The 6,443-nt window shown below is 44.7% G+C and overlaps 1 pseudogene; it reads left to right on the top strand.

Annotated features, from left to right (window-relative positions):
• Positions 1-1,854: 1,854 nt before the first annotated feature.
• LOC116866408 lies at positions 1,855-2,657 on the top strand (annotated as a pseudogene).
• Positions 2,658-6,443: the final 3,786 nt, after the last annotated feature.

Here is a 6,443-nt window from a genome sequence, read left to right as displayed (position 1 = left end):
CCCAGAGATGGTATTTGAGCTGAAGATCTCAAACTTCCATGTTAACGGATGCTCTGGTTTGTTTCTAATTAACGCTCAACCCAAACGTTTCTACTTCATGCCATTTTTTTAAATGGCATATTTCCAAATATTTGAGATTTACTTCTCTTGGCAAAGTTTCTTTGTGAACAGTTCTATATTATTTGATGCTTGAAAGGCAGGTTGGTAGACTTATTTTTATGAAATAGTTCTCTACTCCCCTTTTTCTTAGCATATCTGTGTTGACAAACTGACCTTGAAAACATGCTCATTCCCGATGCATGAGACTTCAGTTGGGCGTGAGAGGGCAGCAGGCATTCAGAGAAGGACGTATAATTTTCCCTCTCTCTCCCCCACGTACAGTGGGAGAGAGGCTGGTCTCCACTCCTCCCCAACTCATCGTACCACCCTGCCTCTCTCTCTTTTTTTTTAAGTTTAAATTTTAATTCTAGTGAGCTAACATACAGTGTAATAACATGAGTTTTAGGTCTACAATATAGTGATTTAATACTTCCATGCAACATTCATCACAACGAGTGCCCTCCTTAACACCCATCACCTATTTCACGCCCCCCCCCACTTGCCTCCCCTCGGGTAACCCTTTGTTCTCTACAGTGAAGAGCCTTGTTTCCTGGTTTGCCTCTTTCTTTTTTCCCTTTGCTCATTCATTTTGTTTCTTAAATTCCACATGTGAGTGGAATCATGGGTATTTGTCCTTCTCTGACTTATTTCACTTAGCATGATGCTCTCTAGCTCCATCCATGTCGTTGCAAAGAGTTCACTCTTTGTTACGGCTGAGTAGTCTTCTGTTGGATGTACAGCACATCTTCTTCATCCATTCATCAGCCGATGGACACTCGGGCTGCTTCCATAATTTGGCTATAGTGTCTTCAAGCAGCCCAGGAGCCTCAGAGCCCAGAGCTCTGGGTAGGAACACCTGGAAAATGCACAAATTTTGAGTGTATGTTTCTTTTTTCCTCAGGAAGATGGGGAATGTGTATATTAGAATCATCTGGAGTTACACTTTTTGATTTAGACCCGTTCCATCACCACAGACTGTGTGAATGGGGAGGGACGAGGAGCCCGGGAAGGCTTTCAGGTGAACTTCATGACTCCCCCACTAGTCACCCTTCTTGACAGTGCATGCAGGTAGTGGGCCAAATCCCAGTTGTAACTCATGGGTTGACCGTGATGAATTAATTATCTTTTATTCAAAAAGCGAGTCTTGAGTCAGAACACTAAACTCAGCAGTAGGGAATGGAAAAATAAATAAAACATGATTTCTGCCTTCAAGGACACACAACTGAGTTGGCAAGGCAGTTTGGGAAACAGGTAAGTTATAATGAGGTGAGATAAGTAATTATGTAGAGTTTGGTTTCACTCAGTATCATATTTCCTTAAAATGCGGTAAGATCTAAATGAGGATCCAAGGTGATGAGACTACTTAATAAAGGTTGCATTTAAAAGGAATAAAGGTTTAATGAAGGAATAATCTCAGGAATCCTCCACAAATGTTTCTTTTAAGAAGGTAGGTGTAGACTTGGCAAGGCTCAGCTTACAGAATGTAGAAACTTCCTTATTGTTAGGAACTGTGAAAGGAGGTGGGGAAATCTTCCAGGCTGAAATCATCCATTCTAGGCCCATATTTTCCACCACAACCAAACCACTAATCCTTTACCAAATTTCATTTTTGGACATTGAAATACAACATATGGGGTTTTGAAACTCAGTGTTGGGAGTTGAAGCTCAAGCTGCTGTCACCCAAAAGAGGAACTGGGGCCCAGCCACTCCTCACCCTAGGCCAGGCCCTGCTCCACCTGAGTCCCCCTGGTTCAGATGGGCTGTGCCAAGTGTGTCCCAGTCACTCCAGTGTGACCTCTGCCTCACAACAAGCCTCTGGCTGGAGTGGTAGACCCCAGTTCACCTAGTGCCAGCGTCCTGCACGCTCCCATCCAGCTGGAGAGCTCACCAGAGCCAACCCTACAAGCAGAGTAGCAGCTGGAGGGTCCTAATTAGGCCAAGACCCAGATCCCCGCTCTCCTACCCTTGACATTGCATGGACACCTATGAATACCAGCAGTGGAGAGCCCCCAAGCGGACTGGTGAACCGCTGGGTGAAGAATTTGAGACCAAAGCCCCCCACATGGATCTTCCCCCAGAGCCTGCTCTGCCTCTGCAGGCTACTTCACCTTCTAGGTTGGACTTGCCTCAGGCACCCAGTTTTCCTTTGAGGACCAGATGCCACCTGGGGGCCAGACTGAGCTCCCCTCCAAACAGGTATTCTCCAAGGAGAAAGCAGGACAGCCCTCAGAAACCCCTTGGCCAGCCAGGGCTTGGATGAGCCCTTAAGAGACCCTGAGACTCCCTGATCATCATGTTCTGAGCCTAATAGATGGACAGTGGATGGCAAGGGACTAGGGGGCTGTCCCCTCACCACCCCACAAGATGATAACTCCCCTGGGACTATGACACCACCACAGGGGAAGCAGCCTTCTTCCTTGAGTGAAAATGCTAGGGAACAAAAGGAAGGGGCCATTCTGGGAACCAGATGACTTTTGAAAACTGGGGGCCAAGTACGGGAGCAGGACCAGGACCAGGACTAGGAAAATCAGCACTTTCCAAACTTGGTGGAGAACTAGAGTGCACACAGCCCCAGCACTGGGTTCGCAGGGGCCTCGTGATATTGTGTCCTCTCAACCCCTTCTTTCCCTGGGTGACTAGAAAGCCTCGTTGTCTTCTAACCCCCAACCTCCCCCAAACAACCAACTCCAGGACTGAGTGTTTTCTTGGGCTTTCTTCGTGTCTCGTGTGTTTCTGGTATATTAAAGAAGGTGATTTTAAATGAAAAAAAGAAAAACACAACATATAAACAGAAAAAAAAAACTTGAATTTTATAGGAAAGTTGGCCCTACAAATTGTAGCATTGACAAGGACCTTAGAAATCTTCTTTTTATGGGTGTACTCCTTTTACTGATAACACATCTGAAGCCCAGAGCTGAAGTGACTTGCTCAAGGTCACATAACTAGTTAGTAGCAGAGGCAGAAAGTGGGCAGTCTCCTGACCTGTCTAGTGCTACATTGCTGATGGCATCTCTGAATTAGCCGGAGATTTTTTTTTTTTTTTTAATTTGACAGAGAGAGAGAGAGCAATCACAAGAAGGCAGAGAGGCAGGCAGAGGGGTGGGGGAGAAGGAGGCTATCTGCAGAGCAGACAGCCCGATGTGAGGCTGGATCCCAGGACCCTGAGATCATGACCTGAGCCGAAGGTAGAGGCTTAACCCACTGAGTCACCCAGGTGCCCCTGGAGATGTTTTGGTTTTTTTTGTTTTGTGTGTGTGTGGTTTTTGGAGATGTTTTTATAGAAAGAAAAAGATAACAAAAAATCCTTCTCAGCCCACCCATGTAGTAAGATCTAATCACGTACAACAGACTGTTTAAAAAGAAAATGTGACAGGCTCAGAGGTGTGCTAGAAAGTACTCGGCACCATGTCCTGTTCACTCCCATCCCCTCCCGTCACACACGTTCCACGATCTTGGGCGGCAAGTATGCCCCTCCAGCCTGGCTATTATTCCTTGGGATGGAGGTGCTATTTATTAGTTACCTTTTTAGGGCAGCCTGGACTGACAGAGTCCCTATTCTTGGTTGCTTTTTCTATGTGGGAAGCTGTAAAGGGTCCAGTCAGAACTTGTAGACGTCACTGCAGAATACCCCCCTTCAAAGGGGAGAGTCTTTGTTCAGGGCTTTGTGCACCAATGCGTGCATGCGCACACACACACACATACTCTGTGCTATCCATATGAGCTGGACCAGTGTCTCACTAACCCCCTCCTCTAATTGGTTCTGGCTTGGGAGTCTGTGTGGTCGCGTCTTGTTCACCAAGGCCAAATTAGCCCCCATTCATCCTACATTCCAAAGGAAACCTCAAATATCTCTTTTATATCCCTTCTACTCAGGGTGACATAATCATAAACAATCCTCTGTAAAATATTCCACAGGCCTACATCTGCTTTCCTTTCCTCATCTCCCAAAAGGAGGTGATCATAAACAGAACTTCCAGAAATTTCTCCGGCAGCTGTCTGCATATACCACTACTTCTCCAGTTCAGTCCTGAGGGTGTTTTCTACCGTCTGTTTATATCTGTGTTACCTAAGAAATAAATCCTCTTAATTTAAAAACAAATGAACAGTGAGTGCTGGCGAAGTTCTAGGCAGGACATAAATCTCACCAAATTGATCTTGTTCACTGAGAACTCACAAAAATGGCTTCAACCTCAACCATTCTGCTTATACTCTAGAACCATTTGGTAACAGCCAGTAACGTTAAAGGATTTGTATTCTTTTTTCCCAAGTGCCCTTATCAAAAACCCAAAAGAATCCTCTGCCTTTGCTTAACAAAGGGGAGTCTTTCCAAGGAAAGTGTCTTTAAAAAGAAAGAAAGAAAGAATTCAGACAAAGGAAATCTTTTCTAATTGTGAAAGGGATCTGTGACTCTGGAGATGGACCGTGCACGTGCCTCAAGCCAACAGGAGGTGCTGCCCAGCGGGAGGCAATAATGTGAGCTGGTGAGAGCTCAGGGCGCCTGGTTCATCACATCTTGACTGCAGTGTTGCCTGGAGGGCAAGCTTATCAAGGTGTGGTAAAAGCACTGATTCTGGATTCACACGGAGCTGGATCCCAATCCAGGTTCACCAGTCAGAGTCTCTGTGAGGAAGTTACTGTCTTCCTGAAGATCAGATGGGATTACCTATATTACATTCTTCCTGGGGTCACAGTTAGGATTAACTGAGATGACTCAGGTAGCAGCACTGAAGACTGGTGAAGCAGGTTGGAGAGTGATCCTTGGAGACAAACAGAAGTTATCCGTAGGTAATGGAGAGCAGAGCCAGAATGCCCTGGGTGTGTAAAATGGCCGGGCATGCCTCACTCATCTACTAGGGCCAAAAAGTTCCTGGCTAAGTTTAAGAGTTGCTCAATCAATTATAGACTTAAAGGGTCATTGAGCATTCTTTGTTTCTCTTGGCAAAATCATGATTTGCAAAATCCTATTTGGCAAGAGGAATGTTCCAAAGTTTGTTCGTTCGTTCGTTCTTTTTTTTAGAAAATTATTTTAACTGCAAAAGTTGCATTACATGGACAACCTCTAGAGTACCTTTCAGGTCACAGCATTCTGTGTCTGAGCATGGAGTATGTGGTAGAAGGAATGTGTTTGGGTATTGGTGCCAGATGGCCCTAGAGTAAGCCTGAGAGCCACCTCTTGTCACCTGTAACTTGGTCAAGGTTTATCATCTCTCTGAAGCTCCATTTTTTCATCTGTATACATAGGTATAATGATACCCACCTTACAGTATGATTGTAAGAATGAAGTGAGAATATTATATACACAAGTGCCTGACATGGGTAGGTAATGAATAAATGAGGGCACCTCTACCCTTCCTCTCCAAAGTTACCCAGTTGGGTGGGCCAAGTCTCTATGAACATCCCAAAGAGCTCTTCCTTAGGGATTGATAGCTATGGATGAGGCTTTGCCACGAGCATATTTTCTATGCGACCTATTACTTAAGCAGCCCCTCGAAATTCTGTCAGGAGAAGAAGGATGAGAGAAGTCAATGATAGAAACCTAGGGGCTGGGATTTTGGCCCCACTTAGCTGGCTGCTTTCAGGACAGCCCCCTACCCTATATCTGTCCAGCCACCTACCCATTCAACAAATACTGATGGTGCATCAATTCTGTGTTAGCATTGCACCTGTGTCTGGCAGGCAACAGTGAAGAATCAGTGACCCCTGCCCTTAAGAGTTCACGGCCCCCTGGGAGAGACCGAGAAAGAGAAGTCCACAGATGGTTAACATACAATCCCGTGTCATCAGAGCCAAGAGAGAGAAAGTATGAAACGCCATGGGCATGGCAAGAATGAGGCTGTGTGCTTCCTGGGAGGCTAACTTGACATTACTTTAAATGTATTAAGTGAGGGGGAGGGAAAAGTCTATTTTTAGACTGTTTTTTTTAAAGAAGAATATAATAATGGGGTGCCTGGGTAGCTCAGTGGGTTGAGCAGCTGACTTGATTTTGGCTCAGGTCAAGATCTCGGGGTCCTGGGATGGAACCCTGCTCAATGGGGAGCCTGCTTAAGATTCTCTCGCTCTCTCCCTCTGCCCTTTCCTCCTCTCTCTCTCTCTCAAATAAGTAAAATCTTTTTTAAAAAATAAAAATAAATAAATAATAAATTAAATAATTTTATTTTTAAAATAAATAAATTAATTAATTTTTTTTAAATAAAAAAAGGTATAATAAACACTGGTACATCTGTTACACCACTCAAGAAATAAAACACTACTGTGGGATGGAGGAAATGGGTAAAAGTGGTCAAAAGGTACAAACTTCCAGTTATAAGATAAATAAATAAGATAAATAAGAGAGGAAGTACAGC

Source organism: Lontra canadensis, unplaced genomic scaffold (assembly GCF_010015895.1).
Source record: "Lontra canadensis isolate GAN:19392208 unplaced genomic scaffold, GSC_riverotter_1.0 scaffold9, whole genome shotgun sequence".
Taxonomy (NCBI): domain Eukaryota; kingdom Metazoa; phylum Chordata; class Mammalia; order Carnivora; family Mustelidae; genus Lontra; species Lontra canadensis.
Note: the sequence above shows the minus strand (reverse complement) of the source record. Positions and strands in the feature narration are given on the sequence as shown.